Source organism: Chiloscyllium punctatum, chromosome 44 (genome assembly GCF_047496795.1).
Source record: "Chiloscyllium punctatum isolate Juve2018m chromosome 44, sChiPun1.3, whole genome shotgun sequence".
Lineage (NCBI taxonomy): Eukaryota > Metazoa > Chordata > Chondrichthyes > Orectolobiformes > Hemiscylliidae > Chiloscyllium > Chiloscyllium punctatum.
Window position 1 is genome coordinate 29,358,884 of NC_092782.1, and position 27,850 is coordinate 29,386,733.

At 39.0% G+C, this 27,850-nt stretch overlaps 1 protein-coding gene across 8 annotated transcripts in view; it reads left to right on the top strand.

The window, feature by feature from the left end:
* The window catches only part of tafa5a (TAFA chemokine like family member 5a), a 575,012-nt gene that overhangs the window by 46,502 nt on the left and 500,660 nt on the right, over positions 1-27,850 (top strand). The window lies entirely within an intron of this gene.

Sequence of the window (27,850 nt, forward strand, 5' to 3'; positions counted from 1 at the left end):
CTGTTCATATACCTATCCAGATGCCTTTTAAATGTTGCAATTGTACAAGCTTCCACCACTTCCTCTGGCAACCCATTCCACACACGCACCACCCTCTTCCTGAAAAAATTGCCCCTTCGGTCTTTTTTATACCTTTCCCCTCTCACCCTAAACCTTTGACCTCTAGTTCTGAACTCTCCCACCCCAGGGAGGAGAGACACAGCACAAATCTTATTGATTAACAACATTGCTTTAACTGTGTAAGGAAATGTGAACACTAATTTGTGCTCATATCAGACCTGTTGGCGTCAATCACATTTCTGTTCTGTATTTACTTCTTGAATGGGTGCATGTTACATGGATGTCATTTGCAACAGCTATGATGATTGTCACAGTTATCTCACAATGAGTCTTGTCAATCTAATTTGAGACGGTGTTATTAGACATACCCCTTTGGTGTTTTTGTGCAATAAGAATAGCTGTTAGACAGGAAGTTACAACAGTGCAGGCACCAATTTTCCCATTGGTATGTACTTTCAATTTGATCCTTCACATCCACTTAGAGTCACAGAGCCATAGATTTGTATAGCATGGAAACAGACCCCTCAGTATGACTCACCCATGCCAACCAGATATCATACATAAATCTAGTTCCATTTGCCAACATTTGGCCCATATCTCTCCAAAGGCCTTCCTATTCATATAGCCATTCTGATACCTTTTAAATATTGTGATTGACTAGCATCCACTCACTCCTCTGCATGAAAGGTTTGCCCCTTGGATCTCTCTCACCTTTAAACCTATGCCCTCTAGTTTTGATCTGCCCAACCCAAGAGAAAAGACTTTGCCTATTTACCCTATTCATTCCCCTTGTGCTTTTATAAACCTGGATTAGGTCATCCCTCAGCCTCTGATGCTCTAGGGAAAATAGCCCCAGTCTATTCAGCCTCTCCTTATACCACAAACCCACCAACCCTGGCAATACCTCATAAACATTTTCTGAACATTTTCAAGTTTCACAACATCCTTCCTTTAGGACGGAGTCCAGAACTGCATGCAATATTCCAAAAGTAGCCAAATCAATGTCCTGTACAGATGTAACATGACCCCCAAACCCATATACTCAATGCACTGACCAATAAAGGCACGCAATACCAAACATATTTTTCACTATCCTCTCTACCTGCTACTCCACATTCAAGGAACTATGAACCTACGTCCCAAGGTCTCTTTGAGCAGCAACACTCCTTAGGACCTTACCATTAAGAGTTTAAGTTCTATCATTTTGAAGCATTAGACTCCTTGCCACTTGCAATTGAGTTTATATGATATGGATCGTCAGCCTCAGTTAATACACTGCCATCGTTCACCTCTCGACCATTTATACTTACCTAACAAGTCACTTTCTCTGGGAAAAGATCATAGTAGATGCTGCTGAGAGAGTTGGCAGTATTATTACTTTACTCTGCCCCTGTTGCATCACGTAAGTCAATTTTGGGAAGTATTGAAGAAAATTGACTCAATTATACTATAATAAACATTGTAGCAATTTCTCTTTGCAGACTCATTTCAGTCTTGTGATGTGACATGCTTAAAAAAAAATCCATACCTGTAAATAACACATATAGGTAGATTGCTCCATTGAACAAGTCAGTTACAATCTGTTGTACACTGATCACAGAAAATCCATTTATGTCTGCTCAATTTCAATGCAGAATTATCCCATTGTATTCATACTTCTATTTCTTTCAATCAAAGTTGTAAGCTATTGTCTTCCATCTGAGAGATTCAAGGGAACATTTGAAAATTAAAAGATTTGGAATTGAGAGCCCAGTTATTTTCTCATTTGATCCACATGGAGAGAGTCAGTCACAGTAGACTTGATGGAATACAAGTGAGCCTCACAATACCAGCTTTTGATTTTGTTCAGATTTTAAGCTCATTTATGGCTTTTTTTTTCCTGAAGTAACAAAATCGAGATGTTCTATGCAGAAGAATTTAGCAGATGTAGGAAGTTTGCCCAATCACACTTGAAGCCTGGAGGGATGCATAGAAATAGTGAAAGGAATGAGATGATAAAGCTGAGGGCATATTAGCATTTCAAGGACAGGTTGATGATCTGTCTACTCTTGATATAGATAATATTGGAAATGAACTTTAGGACAGCGGTCCAGTCGTAAAGCTTAAATGATTGTACAAATAATGAGAAAATGGGTGCATTACGTTTATTGCCAAAACACTTTAATTTTGAGAACTACCTGGAATTCTCTTAACACATTTCAAGTATTATTCATAATGGATAGCAGACAGTTAATACTAAATGCTAAAAGTCTTTTTGTTTCACAGAATCCATGACATTTTCATATTACATTGACTGACAATTTTTTTTTGATGTGGAGACTGCCTTAATAAAAAGATCCTCTTGTAAAACCCATCCCATTTTCAATTTATGGTTGAGCACAATGCAATATATGAATTTATGACTTCACAGTATACAACCTCTGCATTGCATTAAAACCTTATTGTCAGTTGAATGCTTCAGATAAATATACTGTTAATTCATATTAGTAACTGTTCTACTGCGGATATTGGCTGCCTTGGAGGCCATCTAACTTTTTTACCAACTTTGGAAAAATATAATTTGAGAAATCTTATTTAATTTATATATAATAATCAATTTTACATTTCCCTTCGGCGAAGTTACTCACAGCATACTTTCCCTTCTGTCCAAAACAATAATTGACAGGGGCTTTCCACTTAGACTTGCACAAGTGTGAACACTTGCTTAACAACTTTGTTTGTTCATCCTTATCTACCTAGAAGAAGCATCAATACTTGTATTTTCAATTGTTTTAATTGTTCATGCAAGTAAAAGAGAGAGGAATTATATAGGAACATGTTAAATATTCTCACATCAACTTTTTGTGTAACTTGAAGGCAGTTAAGCTTTGAAAGCTTCCTGAAAATTAAGTGAGTCAAAGATGGAATGAAGCCATTCAGACTCAGCAATCACATTGTGACAATTGATGTCAGCTCCATATCCTATAACAGGGCAGACAGCAGCCTGACAATTTCCAATTGGTCCACCTTTGAAATGTTTGCTCATCAGAAAACTTGAGGTGGTGTCAGAGGTGGTGCTATAAATGTCAACAACACTTTTCCAAGGCGTGATTTTATAGTACATGCTCATCATGTGCTGGTAGCTTGACGGTAACATTCAAATGAGGCACATTGTTCAATTTTGTGTCTGCTTATTGCTATCTTTATTGGTTGTGTGTTTGGCTGGTGCTGGTAACCAGCACAAATTAAATTTATCAATGCAACCTTAAAGCAAATCATAATAAATGTGGTATCTGTTCTTATCAGTTTAAAATAATTATGAGCTTACTCATTTTTATGAGCAATCAACCATTTCTTAGGATAAGAAAGTAACTTGTTTCAATTGGTACTGTTGTGATTAGAATTACTGAAGTGGAAGAGGCAAAAATCAAACATCAGTGAGAATCGGAGATGCAGATGGTGGTATGGGCAAAGAAGAGATGGTAGCTGAGTGCCTATCCATCATACACCCAGCTTGATTTGTCCCTCAATGTCTTCAATAGATTAGAAAATTGTGTTGATTTATATCGAGCATACTACCTGTTCCATAAGTCCAATTTAAGAAAGCTTCCCTTGCCTCCAATGTTGAAGTTTACTCCAGAAATTTTGCAATGCAGTATTCTATAAGGTAAAGTTATATAATTGTTAAGTTGATTTCATTAATTCCTTCAGTTGTGCTGTTTTAAATGTGATCAAGTGAATGTGTAGATATTTGGCCATCGTCCTATTGGCAAACAGGCGAAAGAGATCAGATTCATCCCTGTAGAGAGAGAAACAAGAGAGTAGCAGATAAAATCATAAGAATAATCACAAATTAATAAACTCATCAACTCATCACTCATTAATAAACACCCTCTAACAAGAGGTTGATGTAATCCATGGGCACATCATCAGTTGTGAATTCAGGGGAATGTTGACAATGCCCAAATGTATTTTTGGACTATGTGAAAAATAGTAAGATATTGAACTGTTTTGATACATCAGGATTAGAAATGTTTATTTTATGCCAAGGAGTTGAAGGAAATCATCTGGTTTCTTGGGAATGATCAACAGTTCAACATGGGCTATAATCCACCTGCTGACTGCAGAAAGTCAAGTGACCTTGGAAAAGTAATCAAGCAGATCTCTCAAATAGATAAGAGATGGAGTTTATTATTTCTGAAACAGTAGTTTTGGAATGGATTTTGGTGCCCCTGTGCTAATGGTTGCCGCCCAACTATTTCTAAACTTATTTTCTGTTGCACAAACTGAGGAAGCCAATGGAGAACAAACTGCCAAAGCAGTTGCCAAATTTGAACTGTGCCCATCATTGAAAAACTTGGATTTAGCTTTTCTTCATTTGAACTGAAGCTTTGTTTGGAAGAGTTTCCAACAGTCCATGGTTGTCAACAACTTGGTTTTGTCAACAAGAAATCTGGTGGACTGTGAGAATTCTATTTTTTTGTTTTCCATACCATTGACTAATAAGCTGTTTCTATTGTTTCTTTAAAACTATAATCTCTGTAGAGACTGTGTTTTTTTTGCGTTGTGTGAGTATGTCTGCTTTAGGATTAAAGGAAGCTATAGTCCTAATTTATAGATAATAGGCAACCAGAATCATGTTTAACAAGTCTTGCCACTTAGAGTCATAGAGTCATAGAGATGTACAGCACTGTTTTAGGAATGAGATTTAATTTATAATAGAAGTATTATTTTGAGTTAAAGAGGCTTGGTGTAAGTTGCTTTTAATCTGCATGGCAATATAAAAGGGAAGCAATTAGCAATTTTGTTGATTGAATTAAGACTTATGTGGAATTGTGGGCTTGGTTACCAGTGTATTCCTCCATGTTATAGTTAAATCTTAGTTTGAGGGCTGGGCTGGGATTTTAGATGCAGACAGCAGGATGTAGAATAATAAATGTTGAAGGATAAAAGTTCCTAGACTATGTATCTCATATTGTAAAACCAAACCCAGTGGCTTGAGAAGCAACTAAAACTTCCTTACATATGCAGGAAGTATCCCTGACTAGTTTACAAGACTTAATTAAGGCTAAGCCATTAGAATTGGTAAAGGTGTTAAGGTTACAGCTTGCTGTTAAAGCTAAGAAGGCAAAGGTAATTGAAGGATTAGCATTTGGAATTGGTGGAAATATTGAAGTGGTGGTACATCAAACACCAGTAAATTGAGTTTGCAAGAATTCAACTGCTGGTGAAACAGTTGAACTAATTATTGAGTTAGAAATTTAAAAAAAAGAACTTGAGAGAGAAGTACTTCAAAAGGAGGAAAAGGAAAGAGAAAGAGCATTTAAGCAAGAGAAAAGGAGAAGGAAAGGGAATACCAGCTTATAAAACTGGAACTGAGAGACCTTTGACTCTGGAAACATTCTGATGAGAAAAGATCTGAGTCTAACTGAAAGTCCAGTAAGGAGGTATGTACATTTGTGCAACCCCTACCAAAGTTTGAGTAATTTTTTATTTCATTTGAGAAAGTAGTAAACTAAATGAGGTTCTAGATGAAAGTGAGGACTGCAGATGCTAGAGATCAGAGTCAAATAGTGTGATGCTCGAAAAGCTGTGCTCGAAATAAATGAAGTTGCCAAAGAAAAGCTCAACATTGCTCATGCAAAGCAAATAGAGCTCATGAGGTTTATTCATCATGTTCAGAGCACGTTTCCATGCATTAAAACATAGTAAAAAAAAAGAACTATTACTGGTGCATGTAGTTAGTCCCTGAGGCATGCAGGCAAAAGTTTTGAAACAAAATACGTAGGCATACATTGAATTTGCAGGGATAAAATCAAGTCATTTGACTGTTGGATACAACAGATTCAGATGCTATGTATGAAGTTCTCAGGGAAATTGTTATCTTTAAAAAACCACTTTCTCTAGAAGTTAAAAAGCAAGATAAAGACCAAGGCTGCAGCATTTAGATAGGAACACAAATAGCCAGGGTAAATAAGGGACAGCTGGAAATGACCCAGGAATTCCTCAGATCAGAAAGGAAGGTGCAAAGTTTAAAAGTGATAGTCATAAGGGCTAAGTATTCCGTTGTCATAAAATGGGATACCTTTGTTTGAAATGTTGGAAATTGCCTGGAAAACCCATAGGACTAACTGAGGTTCGTAAAACAGAGACCAGCAAATGGATCAAATTGTAACTTTAACTCTAACTGTGGGACTAAACCTGAAATTTACTGTATACAGGAGAGCTGAATATGGTTGATGAAATACACAAAGAATTTTTATCAAGAGAAAAACTAATTTAGTTACTTAATTACTAAGTATTTAGTTAGTAGCAATAAATATGTTATTCTCATGTTGACAGATTGTGACTAGTGTGGTACCAAAAAAAAATCAGTACTTGGATCCCAGCTGTTCACAATATATAGCAAAGATTTGGAGGTAGGGGCCAGCTATCAGGCAGGTATTTCCAAACTGATGGGTAGATCAAAGCTACGTAAAAATGTCAGAAGATGTAGAGCAGCTTCAGGAGATTTGAAAAGGCTTAGTGAATAAGCAAGGACATACACATGGAATATGATGTGGAAAAATGTGAGGTTTATACGAGAGATATGTAAAGTATTTCTTAAATGGTAAGAGGTTAGAAAGTGTTTATGCACTAAGGAACCCTAGGTGTCCATATTGATACATCAGTGAAGGCTAACATGCAAGCACAGCAAATTATAAGAAAGGCTAATGATCCTTTATTGCAAAGGATCTGAGTACAGGAATAGTGAACATCTCATTTCAATTGTACAAGAGCTTGGTTAGATTGTGTATGTTGTGCAGTTTTGATCTCCTTACCTTAGGAAAGATATTGTTGTCATAGACAGAGCGTAACAAAGGCTCATCAGGCTTGTTCCTGGGATGGCAAGACTGCCGTATGAGAAAAGATCGGGCAAACTGAGGCTGTATTCATCAGAGTTTTGAGAAATGAAACATGATCACATTGAAAATTGCAACATATTTAAAGGGATGGGTCAGCTAGTTGCAAACAAGGTGTCTGATTAGGGACTCTAGAATGAGGGGGCACAATTTAAAAATCGGGGGATACCGCTTAACTTCAAGGTGAGGAGATTTTTTTAACTGAAAAGATTATGAACCTTTGAAATTCTCTAGCACTGAGTACTGTATAAGCTCTGTCTTTGAATATGTACAAGGTAGATTTCTGATTACCAATAGTGAGTGAAAGACGTTGAAGTGTTCAATTAGCATGATTGCATTGAATGTCAGGTTGCCTTCAGGGCTAAATAGCCTACTTCTGTTCCTTTGTCCCTAACTTATAATTTTCAAATGATATAGTTCGCCTGTTAACTAAATTAAGAAATTCAGGAGCCACTCAAACTCTTTTGTTAGTCAAAATCATAATGTACCCAGGGAAGACATTTAAAACCTAAGTTTGAATAAATGGAATTAGTGAAGAATGTGTACCTATTCCTTTGTACTGGGTACACCTAGAATGTGATTTACTGTCTGGAACAGTGACAGTATGGACTGTTCAAACTTAGATACAGCTGGGTTTAATTTACTCTTAGATAATGATTTAGCAGGAGTGAAAGGTATAACTTTACCCATAATCAGAGAGTCCAAGGGAGGTTAAAGGAACAGAATGGTTTCTGGAAAAAGTTCAAAGTACTTTTCCTTCATCTACGGTGACCAGAGCAATGTCTAAGCAAAGTCCATCATCAGCCAAAGTGGTAACACATGTAAATATTATGATAGCTGAAACACTCTTCAAAAGGTAAAAACAATGACTGCAGATGCTGGAAAGCAAATACTGGATTAGTGGTGCTGGAAGAGCACAGCAGTTCAGGCAACATCCAACGAGCAGCGAAATCGATGTTTCGGGTCCTGATGAAGGGCTTTTGCCCGAAACGTCGATTTCGCTGCTCGTTGGATGCTGCCTGAACTGTTGTGCTCTTCCAGCACCACTAATCCACTCTTCAAAAGGTGTTGACAATCCAAAAGTAGTATTTCGTAAGTTTTCTTTAGTTGGAGCTCAGAAAGCAGATCCAGAGTTAACCAAGTTATTGCAATCTACCCCTACTGAAACAGAGACTGAATGTGTTCTTATGTGTTATTATGTTAAAATTGGGATTTTGATGAGGAAGTTGAGACCTGCTAATAAAGATATTTGATCATCAGGTAGTGGCACCACCCAGATATTATAATGAGATATTGCAGGTAGCACATTAAATTCCAAATGCAGCACATGTAGAAATATGAAGACTCAAGTATGGATGTTATCATCAGGTAATTTTCCTGGCCAGGTCTTCAAATGACATGGTGCAGTCTTGAAAAATATACCTTAAATGCCGAATGATGGGAAAACCTCAACATACAATCAAACCAGCACTCTTAATACCCATACCAGTTTTTGAAGAACCATTCAGTCGACTGTTGTCAGACCTTTACTGAAAATGAAAGAAGGCCACTAATATATCCTTACTATAATGAATATGACAACTTGGTTCCCAATGGCTATCTCTTCATGTGCAGTCACAGCTAAAATGGTGGTGGAAACATTTTTCACACATTATAGATTGCCATCAGAAATGCAGTTGGGCCAAGGTTCCCATATAGAGTCTTAAATTTCTCAAGACATAATGTGTAATTTGAGTATGAAACAGTCGAAATCCATACACATCATCCATCGACACGGGAAGCTTGAGCAAAATGGCATCATACTCTCAAACAATGACTGAAGCATGAGCCTGCAAAGCAGGATAGGAGCACTTAAAAACAATACAGGCAAAGATGGAACAATGGGCAGATAAGCATTTTGAAGCTCAGCATTTTAAACAGGAGGTGAAGTTTATAAGTGCAGAAGTGTTAGAATTGTTACTTTTAAAGAGGAATCCTCTGAATGCAAGACGCGGTAGTCCCTACAAAGTGATTAAGATGATTAGTAAAGTGAATTATATGATACATGCTCCAATTTGCAGGAAGCAGAATCAGCTGTGTTAAATCAACATCTTGAAACCATACCATCATAGTGAGGAAGATAAGAAGGATTAAGAATATCAGATTGTCGGGATTGTTGCAGATAGCACAGGCAATGACAGTGAGGTAGAAAGAGACATACAATTCACAAATTGAACCTCTGACCATCCAGTTAGTGAATACTGAAATAGTGGGAGTGTCAGGCACTGTATTCTCATACTATGAGGAAGGATGAAGGGAAGATCAAATGAGATTATTTGCTGCATTTAAGGAAATCTGTGGATCATTCTATACAACTTTAGCCAGGCATGATGTGGATTTAGGGAAATTTGCACAAAGAAAACACCATCCTTTATTATTTAAATCAGGAGAAATGGAATCAGATTGAATCTGCAAGTACAAATCCTCATTGAACTATTTTAGCTAGGTTGGACTTTAAACTTCATATCTGCATGAATGCTACTTAACCATGCTGCTTACTTCCACCTCTGCTCCACTGGCTTACTACATTCCAGACTCTTCTCCACAAGATGGTTCAAAGCTGCCATCTGCTTTTATCACAAGCTTCAATTTCTCCAATGGTTTTCTCACAAGCAGAGTTTATGGTTAACACCACCATGAGGTGGCTTGTTGCAGTCACAAGTGTGAAAGGTGACAGAGTTGTACCTGACTAATATAATAATTCTCCCATTGCAGTGCTAGTATCTTTTGACCTTATCAACTGATAAATTGACCTACTAATCTCATCTGCCTTTGCTTTGTGATACAAAATCTATTATTTTGTTATTTTCATATCTTCTAAATGACCTAAATAATAGCTTGGAGTGGGATTAATGCTGAGTGGAACAGGACCGTTTGGGGACTTAATGTGGCTCCCTGTTTTCTGTGAAGAGCATTCAGCTCTGGCTGAAGATTAAATGGAATGCTATGAACAGATAAAGGAATGCTGGAAAATGGGAAGCCTTCAAAAATAAGATAACAAGAGCCAGCGTCTGTTTGTTCCTGTTAGGGTGAAAGGCAAGGTTGGTAGGTGAAGGAAATGCTGGATGAGGAGAGAAATTGGGTTTTGGTAAAGGAAAAGAAGGAAGCATATGTCAGATATAGACAGCAAGAGATTGAGTGAATCCTTAGAAGAGTATAAAGGCAATAGGAGTACACTTTAGAGGGAAATCAGGAGGGGAAAAAGGGGGACATAAGATAGCTTTGGCAAATAGGGTTAAGGCGAATCCAAAGGGATTCTACCAATACATTAAGGACAAAAGGGAAACTAGGGAGAGAATAGGGCCCCTCAAAGATCAGCAAGGTAGCCTATGTGTGGAGCCGCAGGAGATGGGGGGGATAATAAACAACTATTTTGCCTCAGTGTTTACTGTGCAGAAGGACATAGAAGATACAGAATGTGGGGAATTAGATCGTGACATCTTGAAAAATGTCCATATTATAGAGGAGGAGATAGTGTTGGATATCTTAAAATGCATAAAGATGGACACCTCTCCCGATCAGGTGTACCCTAGAAATCTGTGGGAAGCTAGGGAAGTGATTATTGGACCCCTTGCTGAGGTATTTGTATCATCTACAGGGACATGATTTATATGTATTTGGAAAGGCAAGGACTGATTAGGGACAATCAACATGGCTTTGTTCATGGGAAGTCATGTCTCACTAACTTGATTGAGTTTTTGAAGAAGTAATGAAGAGGAATCATGAGGACAGAGCGGTGGATGTGATCTATATGGACTTCAGTAAGGCGTGCGACAAGGTTCCTCATGGTAGGCAGGTTAGCAAAGTTAGATCTCATGGAATATAGGGAGAACTAGCCATTTGTATACAGAATTTGCTGAAAGGTAGATGACAGATGGTCATAGTAGAGGGTTGCTTTTCAGATTGGAGGCCTGTGACCAGTGGAGCGCCAAAAGCATCGGTGCTGGGTCTACTGCTTTTTATCATTTATATAAATGATTTGGATGTGAACATAAGAGGTAATGTTAGTAAGTTTGCAGATGGCACCAAAATTGGAGGTGTAGTGGACAGCAAAGAAGGTTACCTCAGATTACAATGGGATCTTGATCAGATGGGCCAATTGTCCAAGGAGTGGTATTTAATTTTGATAAATGAGAGGTGCTGCAGTTTGGAAAGGCAAATCAGGGCAGGAAGTATATCCTTAATGGTAAGGTCCTAGAGCATGTTGCAAAACAAAGAGACCTTGGTGTGCAGGTTCATAGTTCCTTGAAGGTAGAGTCGCAGGTAGATAAGAAAGTGAAGAAGATGTTTGGTATGCTTTCCTTTATTGGTCAGAGCATTGAGTAAAGGAGTTGGGAGGTCATCTTGCAGCTGTACAGGACATTGGTTTGTCCACTTTTGGAATATTGTGTGCAGTTCTGGTCTTCCTCCTATTGGAAAGATGTTGTGAAACTTGAAAGGTTTCAGAAACAATTTACAAGGATGCTGCCAGGGTTGGAGGGTTTGAGCTATAAGGAGAGGCTGAAAAGGCTGGGGCTATTTTTCCTGGAGCCTTGGATGCTGATCCATCTAGAGGTTTACAAAATTATGAGGGGCATCATTGGATAAATTGACAAGGTCTTTTCTCTGGGGTGGGCGAGTCCAGAACTAGAGGGCATAGGTTTAGGGTGAGAGGGGAAAAATTTGAAAGGGACCTAAGGGGCAACTTTATCATGCAGATGTTGGCACATGTATTGAATAAGCTGTCAGAGGAAGTGGTGGAAGCTGGTACAATTACAGCATTTAAAAGGCATCTGGATGGCAATATGAATAGGATCGGTTTAGAGGAATGTGGGCCAAGTGCTGGCAAATGGGACTGAATTAGTTGAGGATATTTGGTTGGCATGGACAAGTTGGACCAAAGGGTCTATTGCCATGCTATATATCTCTATAACTCTAAAAGGGGTTGCTTCCCACAGAATGGGTGCAACTGCGCAAGAACAGATGGATCTCAACGGCCACTTGTGCATTGGGAAAGAAGCAGTCTGTTTCTCAGTGTACAAGCTATAACACAGATTGGCATCTGCATTCTGTATCCTTGCTGATGAAAAGACATCAAACAGTCATCACATTTCTCCCCATTGATATCTGCCCCATATTAAATTGTTGGATTTGAAGATGTGAAATGTTTGGACTCAGTCTGTCCTATCTGTGCAATATCTATGTTCACATTCTGTTTTCCTCCCACAGTGGTCCATTACCTGTCCACACCGCTCCCCCCACCCCACCCCCTCCGCAACCCCAACCTGGTGTCAGACTATTTATCAACCATGCCTCTGCATTCTGAAACTTTACTCTCTCCTAAAGCTTGCAAACTTCAGAAGCTCTGTTCAAGATGTACTTATTTGACCAAACAAGCCAACCTTTAAAGTTTAATCCAAGAATGTACTGTGAAAGCATGCTAGTCTTGGAGCTACCTCCCCAACAGCACTGTGAAATAAAATCTTTATTCCTTCATTCTGATCACTGGCTTGTTGCACCAACCCACAATATGTTTTCTTAAACAAGCAAAAAGTTTACTTTAAAAAATGTTGTAGAACCTGAATTGACATTTGTAACACAAAACTGGAAATGCTGAATAAATCCATAGTGCTCATAGCCAATTCATACTTGTTATTTCATAGAAAATGCTTGATTTCATAGAATCCCTATAGTGTTGAAGCAGGCCATTCAGCCCATCAAATCCACACCGACCCTCCAAAGACCAACCCACCCAGACCCACCTCTTATCCCTTTATTACCATGGGTAACCCAACTAGCTTGTACACTTTTGTCAATTTAGCATGGCCAATCAACCTAACACGCACATCCTTTGACTGTGGGAGGAAGCCAGAGTACCTGGCAGAAACCCACGCAGACATAAGGCGAATGTGCAAACTCTACATAGACAGTGACCCGAGGCTGGAATCAAACCGATGTCTCTGGAGCTGTGAGGCAGCAGTGCTAACCACTGAGCCACTGGGAAGGAATATTTTGACTCTCAAGATGTCATTACTTCACAAATGTTGACAATGCAACCTTCAGAGGCTCAGTCAACAAGGCAAATTGTCTTCTGAGACAGCTTACGTATAAGATAAAAATTAAGATTCAGAAAACTGGTTGAACATTCATTCTACGATTAAAGTTGAAAAGTGTGGCGCTTGAAAAGCACAGCAGGTCAGGCAGCATCTGAGGGACAGGAGAGTTGACGTTTCAGGCATAAGCCCATCATTCCTGATCCCAGTGACTCTCCTACTCTTTGGATGCTGCCTGACCTGCTGTTCTTTTCCAGCGCCACACTTTGTAACTCTGATCTCCAGCATCTACAGTCCTCACTTTTGCCCATTCCATGATCTGGCAGCATCTGTGGAAAAAGAAAGAGTCAATGCTTTGGGTCTGATGCTTTCACTGAAAGAAGAGTTATATCAAAGACAAAACATTTACTCTGCTTCTCTCTCCACAGAAGCTGTCATGTCAGATGGGTTGCCTGACCATTTTCTGTGCATGTTTCAGATTTCCAGCATCTGCTGTACAGTATTTTGCTTTCTCAAAACAAATGTCTTCAGCCACAATATCTTTTACATCAGGATATATTGAATTGCCTATGTCAGTAAATCTTACTTGGAGTATTCTCAGTGTTATAACAATAGACTTTTAAATGTCTTTCCTCTCCAAGCATATTGTGTAGGGACATAATTTGGAATACCACAAGATGCCACTTAAGTATGACTTAATCCTGATGAAAATCAGAAGGTCACGTTACTTCTCCAAGTTTTTTTCTTAATGTTGACTATCTTTTTCACAATGCATGAAAAATGTTTCACATCAGCCTGTGTTCACTGTCTACAAAATTGAATTTTACATTCTCATACTTTCAGTGCATATCTCCATCACCATTTTTCATTATAACTCATGCGGCTGCAACTGTAGTGCACAATGCCTGGAGAAACTTGTCATATTTGAAATATAATTTTCTGACAGTAGTGATGCTATATGGCCACAGTTTTACATCACTAAATTCCTCACTATGTATTATAGAGGGACTCCGAGGATTCAAACAACTCTTCTTCACTTCTCAAAGTGCCGAGAAACTGTATTAGATAAAAATAAATGTTAATTAATACATTTTAGGTATTGTGGTGTAGTATTTATGGTATTGAATGGTATTCGGTCATGAACACATTGCTATTTATTCAAAGTTGCTGTGCATATATTGGCTGCTTTACATTACAACAAATGACAAACTTCAAAAATATTTAATTGGCTGTAGCACACTTTGAGGTGCCTAATGGTTGTGACAAGTGCTGTATAAATAATGCAAATCTTTACATATTTTACCTAATGACTTCCCTCATGAAGCTACAGTTTAGAATATTTTAGTGCAGTGAAGTTGATACTGAGCCAGTAGCTGTTCACCAAAAGCTAGGAGATCAAATCCATTTTGGAAAGTTGAAAAAACTGAGTTTTCAAAAGTCTGTCCACAAGAATCTGACAGTTAGTTCATTTGATCTTCAGAGAGTGGAACATTCTGCAGTTGACACTATCCGTTGAATGCTTAATGCCCTTTGAAATGGCCTTGAAAACTGATCATTTGTGCTAACAATCACTGAGCACTGATGAAGAATGCTCAAGGCAACTCTCAGACAACCGAGAATGGGCAATGAATGAAGCCATGCCTGTGTTGATTGTATTGCTGAGAATGAAAGAACTGTAACATGTCAACATTTCATGTCCCTATTGCAGAAAGGCTGTTCACGAGAAATTACTCTGGGCTAATAAAAGTAACCAATCCTAAATAATCGGTCAGGAGAATCTACCAATAGATGCTCAATAAATCAGCTGAATGTTTGTATTTTCCAAAGTGTAGAATATAATTTAGAGCAGAGAAATCAGTTTTGCAAAATGAAATGTGTAAATTTGATCAAGAAATGTTCATTTATTGTGGCAATCATCTTATTAAGTCATTGGGCCAATTTTGATTGCTTAACCTTGAAAGCCCAAATCTAATCAAAGTATAGGAAAATCTAATTAATAAACTCAACCTGACTCCAGAAAGTAATTTCGGGCTGAATCTTACTAGCGATTGGCCAAATGTCATTTTCATCACGTTTCATGGAGATTTTCACACCAGGAGAGTGTGTGAGTGTTCTCACATGGTTGTCTTAAACACTCTTCAGTAACTTGGTACCATGGCACCATGCCTATGGTATCCATCTGGTCTGATGCTAACCTGATTCTCCAACTTACTATAGGTGGAAGTACTCACCACTGCTCACTACTCACCAGTGCCATCTTAAAATACTAGCTGTGCACCCATTCAGGCATTGACACACATGTATGTAGTGTGCTTGCGGTTTAGGCTTCTGTACACTGTAGGTGTAAGGTTGACACTGCAAGGTGCTATACAGCAACATGTCCCTCCCTTAACTGCTGACATTAGATTAGATTAGATTAGATTCCCTACAGTGTGGAAGCAGGCCCTTCGGCCCAACCAGTCCACAGAGTAACCCACCCAGACCCATTTCCCTCTGACTAATGCACCTAAAACTATGGGCAATTTGGCTCGGCCAATTCACCTGACCTGCACATCTTTGGATTGTGGGAGGAAACCGGAGCATCCGCAGGGAACCCACGTAGACACGGGGAGAATGTGCAAACTCCACACAGACAGTCGTCCAAGACTTGAGTCGAACCTGGGTCCCTGGTGCTGTGAGGCAGCCGTGCTAACCACTAAGCCATCATGCTGCCCATGCTTTCTATCTTTGAGCCTGTGATAAGCTACAAGGCCAGACAGAAATACTGTGAGCTCGTAAGGTCTGGCTGAGGCAGCAAAGTGTGAAAAGGCACGGTAGGGACACAATGAGCATCCAAGTAGGCACAAACTCAGTGAGCACTTAAGAGGACACTAAGAGACCAAACAAGCAGCCCTGAGATGCAGCCTGGTCCAGCCCATGAGTCGGGTGTCAGTGCCTGTGTACAAAGTGTCCTTCCATTGCACTGAAAGGTGCTGGTGTGCTCCAAAATGAAACATTCAAATGCAGAGCTCACTAAATGGATTTGTACTGCGGTTTACAGAGAGGCCAGTACTTGTCTGAAGCCAACCGCCAGTGAAGTAAGCCATGAGACATCTGTAATAATTGTCAAAGATTTTGAGATTTGAAGGTCCAAACAATAAACTAGTGTCAAAAACAGAAGTTGTTGGAAAGGCTGAGCATGTTTGGCAGCATCTGTGAACAGAAACCAGAGTTAATGTCTCAGGTCCAGTGACCCTTCCTCAGTAATGACATCTCTGCAGTAGGCAACTCTTGAACCCAGACCTCTCAGCTTAGGGGGAAGGGACACTACCACTGCACCATAAGAGGAACAAGCACACTAATGAGCTGATATAATATGTGATAATCAATGCTAATAGGCTTCTCCCTGCTCACTACTGACAATCTGGTTTCAGTGTCCAACACTTCGTTTAAAAACGAGGCCGTTTCCTCTTGGTTTTGAGAAAGGCTGCACTCGACATCTCTTTTGATGTTTCAAAATTTCTTGCTATGGCCTATGTCATTCAGGGCTGGAAGGTTTCTGCCCTTAGTATTGCAATTTTGTTTAGATTTACAGGGGTGGGAGGGAAGTGAGAATGATCTCATTTAATTTTTGTCATTTTCATTGCATCAGATATTTAGAGACCACATGTAGAATTGCTGAGGAGATACCTCTGAGCAAAATAATATCTAAACTTGCCATGTTTGGTATGAGATTGTGCCTGAAGTAATCACTTAAATTGAATAAAATATTTAAATGATTATTCAAGAGTACTAGTTTAAAACAGTGCTCATGGTTCCTTCATATGCTACATGGAAGAATGCTTACTGATTTCATCCTCCCTAAGAATGTATTCAATAATAATTTAACCATGTATAATTTTGGGTAATTATAGACCATTTAGGTGCAGTTCCTTTCAGAAATACACAGGTAGCTTGATATTCCATCATTTCAACCAAATGGCATGTTGTCAACTAAAGATAAGTTCAAAACAGGTATGGCAAATTAACTCTCAATCAAAAATTAATTGTTTACAATTTCATTTCACTAAATGAAACTGGTTATGGCTTTTAATGTTCCCCAAGAGTTTTGTATTCCATAGGCTGAATATTTCAGAAAAGAAAATTACTTCTAGGGTAGATTGAAGCCAAGTTGTTAATACATGTCAAACTGAGATCCACAATCCAGCATCCTCTAGCCCATGAATTGAAGAGAAAAGTTCATGTTTTATGAAAGATATGTATTTGTTGCAAAAGCAGAAATGCTGGAGAAACTAAGCAGCTGTGGCAGTATTTGTGAAGAGAAAGTCAAGTTAATGTTTTAGGTTTCAGAGGGTTCTAAAGAATGGTCACTGGATCTGAAATGTAAACTCTGCTTTCTTGCCGCAGATGCTGCCAGGCCTGATGAGTTTCTCCAGCAATTAATGCGTTTGTTTCAGATTTTCAGTAGTTCTTAGGTTTGTTTCGAATGCATTTGTTGAAATGTGTTTTCAATAAACATGATCACTTCAATCACTGGTTGAATCACATTCAGGTTAAAGACTTTACAAGGTTTACCAGGTCAAGACCTCAGAACATTCCTGAAAATGTATTAAGTTGTTAAGGCTACAGTCAGCCACTATTCAGACATGGAGGCCTGAAAGCTGGGGTGTACATGCCCCAGAACTCTCTGAGTAGTCGTGAGTCCCTGCATTGTTTTGATGTGAATGACTGTTTTCCCCTTTAATACAGATGGAAGCTCGCTCTTTTCTAAATTTCCCATTTAGAAGAGTACTGAAAGCTGATTTCTTACCTTCAGAAAAATTAGACTTTTTGATATATCTGTCGCTACTGCATTATATTACTGTTTTGAATAAAAACCACTGGGCAAACATTTAGTGCTTCTCTGAAGTCTTCTTAAAACTGTCTCGTATATGTCAGCTGGGCCTGTTCGTCAAGTGAATGATGCCAATTATGCTGATCTGGAAGGAGCTGGTTTTGTCTCTGAGGGGTCCAACTGACCATCTTTTCGGGTATTTTGCTGCAACAGCTATCTTCTAATTGGAAAATCTGAGCCAATGTCTTGTCCATGGCCTCTTAGGTACTTGCCTGGTCTTTCAGCAGGTGAATTACAAAATGTATTTTACAGAGGCAAGTTTCAGATACAAGCCATTAGACATCTTCATTTAACTACAACCATTGAACATGTAAATAACAGTCATGCATGAGCATAATTTAACTGTTTCCTGCCACGTGTTCCTGTTTCATGGGCTGTCTTGATTTTGATTGGACTCTTCCATTGAGACAATACTTATCTACATAAACCCATCTCTTCCTTGTGGATTCCAAATCCAGTTTGATAATGAGTCATGTGTTTCCTTGAAAATAACTAATCTACACCTTTCTCACCTTTCCTCTCTTTTTGTTTCTAGTAAGCTTCCCTCTGACCTTTCCCCGATTTGCTAACAAATGCTTGCAAATGTAAATCTCCGTGATTGTCTAGAAATCTGGCAAAACTTGAGAGCTGGCATCAAAGGAGCTTCCTCCTCACTGTATATGGTTGATTTTCTAATGTGGGGCCTCTCCAGGCTGAAAATATAGAAAATATATATGTTAAAAAGACACACTTTAAAGAAGGTATATGTTATCATGAGCGCAGATGATCAACCATCTGCTGTGAGTGTGTTAAAACAGGCAGCGTTCAAGTTTTTTTGTGCTGGCAGCTTATTTCATGTTTATTGCTCATCAGAATTAATGAGACATAGCCTCAACACATTGCTATGCAACAACATGAGCATCCTTGTGCATTTAGAAAAATGAACAACTGGCAAAGTGCATTGCATTCTTCTGGTTCTATAGTGTATCAATTTAAAGTAGTCTAGCTGTAAACCGTTGTACTCCATTGTAAATTGATTTGGGTCAGAATGTGTATGAGTCAGAAACAGTGAGATCAATGTCATTCATAATTAGATATATATAGATGTTACAGCAGTAACAGGCAGTAGCATAGTTAAATGTGAATATCAGAGATGAGAATTCTCATTGGCTTTGCAAAAGACTTCTCATTATCTCTCTCCACACTGAAATACATGGAATGACATTAAGCGTGGTATATACAAATCAAACAAACCATAGACTATCATTTCAAATCTCTTTAATGATGTGACAAGTGTTATTTACTTGTGAGCAATGGCTAATTGTTAATTATAACCCTTCTGTTACTAGAAATTAGCTAGTCAAATGAGGGTGCTTAATTCATCAAATTTTAATTGTTGGAAATTTTAAAAGTGCAATTTTTAAAAAGGACCTTTCCTTTCAATTCTTTTTCACCCTCTTGAACTAATGAGGGTACTCTATGTATTTTTTTAGCCAATGAATTGATTCATTAATTTACACTTCCTTCACAGTCCTTTATTTATTTCACAATCCTTCTATTTCTTAGGTTAGAATGAGTAAGAAACAAGAAAATTAGGTCATACTTTCTGCTACTTGTAATACAAGCAGTTTAAAAGTTGAAATATGCAAGGGTTAGTCCAGCTAACGGCAGATGGAAGTCAGTGCCCTGCTACTGTAAAACATGGGCCAATCTACTTACTTTGGCATCTGTATGTGGCTGAGCTATTTAATTCCTCATCTGCTGTTCAGGTTTTAACATGGGGGTGCAAATTTCACCACATTACTTCCATTGATGCTCATAGTATGCTCATTGTAGTTTAATCTACTCCTTTTTCCAGATGTGATTTGGTGTCATACTTTGTTCCCTTGAAGAGTTTTGGGACTTTTTCGTGTTGATGGCAGTTTTCAGAGATGTTTTTGTTGTTCTTGACCTGTGATCATGTTATAGCTGATCACATGACAGTTGGTTACATGCTTGCATACGTGGTAGTGACCATAAATTTTTAATCCACTAAAGCTAGGTCTGCTGTTGTTGAGTGTCTTTGAATCAACGGATCAAGGCTCAGCAAGATTTATTGACTTAAAGGGAGTGGAGGGAAAAATAGAAAAATATCGATCTGTCATCTCAGACCCTCTGGCCCTGACTCTGAATGTTTGTCTATGATTCTACTGACATCTACAGCTCAATTATTGGAAGTCTTCAGTTGAAAGTACAGTCCAATTTGAGCAAGACATTGCTGGTTGGCAGAAAGGGCACATTACAGGTTATTATTCACTGGTGCAGGAGGATGCTACCGTGTAAGCCTCCCTGCAATGTTACTTATCTGCAGCAACCTTCTTCAATTTTTCATGCTTTAGAAATTTTGGCGTGAAATGCAGATTGTTATTAGATGTTTTAATCTTGGTTACCATTGTGTTTACTAATTCAGTTAGGCTCTCTATACAGTGTATCCTTTGGCAAGCAACCATTATTCATTCTAACAACGCAACCTTGCTTCAGCATCTTCTTGATTGTTTACAAATTAGAGAACTGCAGTACTCAATTGTTGGGAGACTCCAATTATAAACAGAATGAAATATTTATTTTGGTGAGATTAGATTCCCGACAGTGTGGAAGCAGGCCCTTCAGCCCAGCCAGTCCACCCCGACCCTCCTAAGAGTAATCCTCCCAGACCCATTTCCCTCTGACTAATCCACCTAACACTATAGGCAATTTAACATGGTCAATCCACCTTAATCTGCACATCTTTGGACTGTGGGAGGAAACCGGAGCACCTGGAGGAAACCCACGCAAACATGGGGAGAATTAAACTGTTAATTTGTAGCACTTTCAGAGTTATTGAGCTACTGATTTTTAATATGTATGATCAGTGTTAATCATTAATATTGAAAGTCAACAATAAAATTAAAACAAAGTTACAAGTGAGAATGGAAGGCAATAGTCAAAAATAATTATTTCCACAGGAATGCATTGGAAGTGGTTCTGGCTTTAGTGCAGCTAATGCTGTAAACTTGATAATCCTGTAGATTATGTCAGTCCAAAATTTCTCATCAGTTGCAGTTTGTCTCTTTCTTGTGGTGATGCAAGCAGACCAAATTAGGTTTGATAATTTACTTTGAAACTTCCTGAAACAAATTATTTCCAATAACCGGATCTCTCTGTGAAACTTTACATAAATTGCTATTCCTTTTCATTCAGTGTTGGTGAATGTGAAAACTAAATTAGTTTCTATTTCTTTGATCTGTTGGATTTACCATGGCAGATGCACTGTCCTGTAACCCTGGTCATTCACAGAGGCAAGACATCCTTCCACTGGGCAAACACTCATGCCATTTGCATCTTTTGCTTTGGAAAGACATATCTGCTTCTGAGACTGGCACTCATCCATTGAATTATTCCAGTTAAGAAGGCCAGGATATTCAAGGATACAGAAACCAGCTTGGATGATAAAGGTTATTTTCCAACATGCAAACTTTGCTTCCCTTTAATCTTTCTTCTGGAATACCAGCATGAAAGTCTTGGGAGGTACTCCTGAAGACTCTGAGCAAACAAAGAGGATTGGAAAGCTCTCTCTTCATTCCTCTTTATCATAGGTTGGCCCTCATCTCCAAAAAATGCGAGTGATCCTTTTGAGAGATGGCACATTTCTTTCATTTAACAGATAGCTAGTACCTACCCTTTCCTCCCCACCTCCACCGATTTTCCACATGCACACATATGTGCACATTTGCAAGACAATGTTTAGGAATGCTCACCCTGCTTCCAATGGATAATTGATCTCTTATTTCTATATCTCCATGTTGTTGTCAACCTTTGCTATGCCCCATTTTCTCTCCATACCCTCCAAAGCCCTTTCATGGTTGCTATGCATCCTACAAACCCTCTCACCCAGAATGCACTGGCTGAGCATCTGTTCCTTTGGATGGCCTTATTCTGAATATTTGGTTGAGTTTCAATGGATAAGCTGAGCAGTCTGTTTTCAAAGTTGGAAATGGAGTATTTGCTTCATTTGATTTACATCTTTATGGGGCTAAATTAGGTTATTCTTTATTTAAAGTGTTTGGTTCAATGTGTATATGTTTGTTTGGACAAGATTAAGAGGTGCATAGTGCAGTAAAGCTTCTGTTATTGAAACTAGAATGATTCTGTCTAACTAATGCTTTTACAGGCTTGCAAAAGTAGCAGCTTCTTTCAAAGCATATATTTAAATGTATTTTTTTCTTAAGTGCTTTTCAAAACTTGCCATTGTTATTATTTCACTCTGTGGTGCTACTCTGTGTACCAAGGGAGAGAATGTGGAGGATGAAGGGGGGAGTGTCCATGGACGTATGGATGGGGAATGCAACAGGTGGTGTGAGGAATGAGGATCAGCGGTCATAAAACTCATTAATACAACTGGCATAAAGTTTCAGACAACTGAAGATGGCTTTCCAACCACCCTGCTCTCTATATTGCTTCTGAAGTTGGCAAGACTGATTCAACCCTGGCCCCATTTCTCCGGAATGGAAATTGTGTGTGGGTGGGCTGTTTTTATGGAAACGGTTCTGCCAAATGGGGAGATTTCTGATTGCAGTTCCCTGCTTCAATAGTGAAATTTTGGCTTACTGTTCTCAATCTTGTTTGAGACGATTGCCTTTCTACACGGTTAGGATGCTCAGCAGCCGTGCCAATTGTTTCATGTTTTTCGCAACAAACAATCATCAGATTTGTCAAAAATATTATCATCACAGTGGATCTGAATGTAAGCATGGTCTGTCATTGTGATTCACCCATGTGATCATGAGTAATACAACAATTTCAATTCCAAGAGCACCATTTCAGAAAAGCATTTTCAATAATTAAATGTGCAAAGCTCTTTCATTTTATTGAAGGTCACAATGAAGCTGGATTTTTCAGTTCATCTGACATAACCTAGACTCCTGAAAGTTAGCCATGCCTTGAAATGCCTGACTTTGGAGAAATTAATTTTATGCTTTCCTAGTCGCAATACATGTGCTATAAAAAGTGATATTTCCACATGTGTATATAGCACGTCTTTATGTATTATGCGTATTTAGCACTGCTGATTATAGGATAACTCATTACACATTGTACAAAATCTGTTTGAGTGGAAGACATGTGCTATTTAAAGAAATTTTGTCTTTAAAGCACTGCATAAATGAATACTGTGCTTTTCACCCCAAGGACAGCCTTTTCACTTTACAGATACCACCAGCTTCCTTTCAGTGATCTGCTGTTTACTAGAAGTCAGCATTGAGAAACACATGAGATATTCAATACTAGATGTGAAAAATCAAGTTTTGCTCATAATGAAAGCATTAGTCAAGTACATAGGATTTCCTTATGCTTTTTGTAAAACTGCATCGTTTCATCAGGATACAATGAGATGATCTTCTTTCATTTCACAATATACATTACATTCACTTCCAGAAGTGATCGCATGTGCTGACAAACAACATCTCTTATTTTTACTGCACCTAATTGTGCAGCACTTGGATACCATAAAGCAGAACCAGGTGATTAAGTTTGGGAAAAATTGCCAAATGAGTGTCGCGAACAGTTCAACCTGGATTTATGAACAAAATGCTAAAAGATGCGGCTAATTTGCCATGTGATTCTTTATTTAATATGGGCAACAAGTTAATTGGGGTTGCATTATTCCTAGGAATCTTGTAACTCCAAATCACAGCCAACTTTTATCTCTCTTGTCTCCTAACCCCACTTATTTTGTGAGGCCTTTGCCTGGTGACAAGTGTCATAAAAAACTGAAAAGTCTACGTGGCTGGCACCCTAGCCACAATGTTTAATTATCAACAAACATAAGGAACAGGAAGCATTAAAACCTATAGGTAGCAATTAATCTGGGGCTCAAACTGGGTGTTGCTGAAGCAATGTAACCTAAAGCAGGATGTCAGAGATTCAGGACTCATTAGGCCTCCATTTACAGTTTTCTCAACAAAAACTGTCAATCAAGTGAAATTCTGAAGAGGAGTTGGAGAGTGAGACCCTTTTTTCTCGGATGGTGATGGCTAGCACAAGGTGACATAGCTTTACATTGATAGATGATAGATATAGGACAGATGGCAGAGGTAGTTTCTTTACTCAGAGATTAGTAGGGACATAGAATGCACTGCCTGCAACAGTAGTCGACTCCCCAATTTTAAGTGCATTTAAATGGTTTTCGGCTAGGCATATGGGCAAGAATTGAATAGTGTAGGTTCGATGGGCTTCAGATTGGTTCCGTAGGTCGGTGTTACATCGAGGGCCAAAGGGCCTGTACTGCGCAGTTATGTTCTATGTTCTATGAATGGCCTACAGGAAGGGATTGCTTGTCTATTCTCTGATGTTGGGGAAGCATTCCTGCTCCTATTTCTTGCAGTTGTGTGTGATTGTGTTTCTCGACAAATAAAATTGAACATGTGTGCCCTCACATGATGGCTATTGGACAATCTGAACCAAATTTTTGAAGGCATTCCTAAATGTGTATTAGTACCCCAATTTACATACTCAAGACTCCACCTGATGGCAACCTCTGAAAAGAAATAATACCTACAAATATGGCAGAAACACCAATGCTTGGCTAAGTAAGGGACAGGCATTCCTACTGTCAAATTGCACTGCCTTTTAACTTGTTTATGTCTGGATAAACAGATGGATCATACACCAGTTTCAGATCCAGTCTGGGATTTTTTTATACAGATATGAAATTCCAACATGTGAATGTAATTCTTGTTTGGTTCATTAGAAATGTACATTAAAAAGAAACAAATCTATCTGTCATTGTTTCTGTGTTCAATGCACCCAGTTCGCCTCCTTCTCACTGAAAATGGAGTCTCTTATAAAGGATGAAATTATGACACATCTGGATAGTAGCAACAGGATAGGTCAGAGTCAGCATGGATTTATGAAGGGGAAATCATGCTTGACTAATCTTCTGGAAGTTATTGAGGATGTAACTCTGAAGATGGACGAGGGAGATCCAGTAGATGCAGTGAACCTGGACTTTCAGAAAGCTTTTGATAAAGTCCCACAGAGGAGGTTAGTCAGCAAAATTAGAGCATATGGTATTGGGGGCAAAGTACTAACTTGGATTGAAAGTTGGTTGGCTGATAGGAAACAAAGAGTAGTGATAAACTGCTCCATTTCGGAATGGCAGGTACCAGTGGGGTACCGCAGTGATCAGTGCTGGGACCGCAGATTTTTACAATATATATTAATGATATAGAAGATGGTATCAGTAATAACATTAGCAAATTTGCTGATGATACTAAGCTGGGTGGCAGGGTGAAAAGTGATGAAGATGTTAGGAGATTACAGGGTGACCTGGACAGGTTAGGTGAGCGGTCAGATGCATGGCAGATGCAGTTTTATGTGGATAAATGTATGGTTATCCACTTTGGTGGCAAGAAAAGGAAGGCAGATTACTACCTAAATGGAATCAATTTAGGTAAAGGGGCAGTACAAAGAGATCTGGGTGTTCTTGTACACCAGTCAATGAAGGTAAGCATGCAGATACAGCAGGTAGTGAAGAAGGCTAATAGCATGCTGGCCTTCATAACAAGAAGGATTGAGTATAGAAGCAAAGAGGTTCTTCTGCAGCTGTACGGGGCCCTGGTGAGACCACACCTGGAGTATTGTGTGCAGTTCTGGTCTCCAAATTTGAAGAAAGACATTCTGGCTATTGAGGGAGTGCAGCGTAGGTTCACGAGGTCAATTCCTGGAATGGCGGGACTACCTTACGCTGATAGACTGGAGTGACTGGGCTTGTATACCCGTGAGTTTAGAAGGCTGAGAGGGGATCTGATTGAGACATAAAAGATTATTAAAGGATTGGACAATCTGGAGGCAGGAAACATGTTTCTGCTGATTGGTGAGTGCCGAACCAGAGGACACAGCTTAAAAATATGGGGTAGACCATTTAGGACAGAGATGAGGAGAAACCTCTTCACCCAGAGTGGTGGCTGTGTGGAATGCTCTGTCCCAGAGGGCAGTGGAGGCCCAGTCTCTGGATTAATTTAAGAAAGAGATGGATAGAGCTCTCAAGCATAGTGGAATCAAGGGTTATGGAGATAAGGCAGGAACAGGATACTGATTAAGGATGATCAGCCATGATCATATTGAATGGTGGTGCAGGCTCGAAGGGCAGAATGGCCTACTCCTGCACCTATTGTCTATTGTCTATTGTCTAAAATCCAGAAACAACCAGTGACATTCTTTTCCAGTTTTTAACTCTTGTTTCATTAAATCAATCGCAGGGTTATGCTGGAATCCTGCTGTTTTGCAGCTTAGATGCTTCCCTTTCCCTTTTGCTGTACCACTTGTATTTTTTGCTGTGCTTTTGCCACTATTGTAACACCTACCATGTTAAATTTACCCACCAGCCTGCCTTCAGAAGCAATCCTCTTGTAGATGGTTTTCGACTTCTCACATTGTTTTCCCAGGATTTAATGTTATTTAAAATTAGCTACAAATTAGTTTCATCTACATGTTGCATTTCACATTTATTTATGTGTTTATGTATGCTTTATTTTTGGCAGACCAAGAATTTAAAGGGTGCACTATAACAAACAAGATGCCAATCAGTCAGCAGGTTCCATATAAACCTCACCTTTGCCAACAAGCTTTTCTACATGGATGAATCAAGTTAGTGAGGTCGACCTTTGCACTAGGTAACACTTTTTTCCTGGAGAAAGGACACATCAGGATAGGGTGCAACCTTAAAATGCCAGAGGTTAGATCATTTTTCATTTACTCCCATTTGCATGCTACCCATGATACAAGCTGCATGCTAGTATAAATTTATGAAACCAACTCAGACATTCCTGTGGAAAATCCAATATGATAAACCTGATGCCAAGTTCAACCCAGACACTGCAGCATGTTGTAGAAATGTAATTATTATTGTGTAAAATATGTTTTGGCAAATTAATTCTGTTGTTTTCATCTTTGGATTGAATTACTAAATGAGTGAGTAAATAGGTTGTGGTTGGTGATTTGCCAAATGGCTATTTATACCTGCGGTTTTTAAGAGACTTGAGTCAAGCAGAATGTTCCTTGGTTAAGTAATTATGGTTTCATGAAGCCACCACTGTATTCAGCATCTCTTTGGATTTGGCTTGTTTAACAAACTAGAAGCACAAGGAAAATCACAGATATTTCAAAATGAAGATAAGATCCTCATGAAATTTTTTAAATATCTAATTTATTGTGGAGTTATGCAGTGCCTAGGAAAAATGGTCACCGAATTTGGATAGGCATTAATATTTAGTGGCATGTGTTCCATGAGCAGTAGGCACAAGCATTTTTTTTTGAGAAACCAACCCTTGTGTTGTAGAGTTTCTAATGAATGTCTTTTTAAAATGTTCTTTGGAAGCCAAACAGAATAACAATCTTAACTTCCTATTCAATAGGTTTTCACAGTGGAGGAGGCTGCTGCAGCAGTGATAGTTAAGGAATTTACTGTTCATGAGTGCAGGCATGTGCAGAGGGGATGGGATCAGGTAATAGGACAACCAGAAGCTTGGTGGACTGGGAGGAAACTTTTATTCTCCTGGCTCACAAGCAGTGCTCGAAGAAATATTTGCCATTTCTCTGAAACTATTCTCACTCTCAGTTAGATTAGATTAGATTACATTTCAGTGTGGAAACAGGCCCTTCGGCCCAACAAGTCCACAAAAACCTGCCGAAGCGCAACCCACCCATACCCCTACATTTACCCCTTCCTAACACTATAGGCAATTTAGCATGGCCAATTCACCTGACCTGCACATCTTTGGACTATGGGAGGAAACCGGAGCACCCGGAGGAAACCCACGCAGATACGGGGAGAATGTGCAAACTCCACACAGCCATAGTTAGCTATGGCTGGAGTTAAACTTGTTAAGTATTTTAAAGGTGAAGCCCCCCAGCCTCATTTGAACCCAAACTGACTTCTGGAAGCAAGTTATGGTTCCATCCTACCTGCT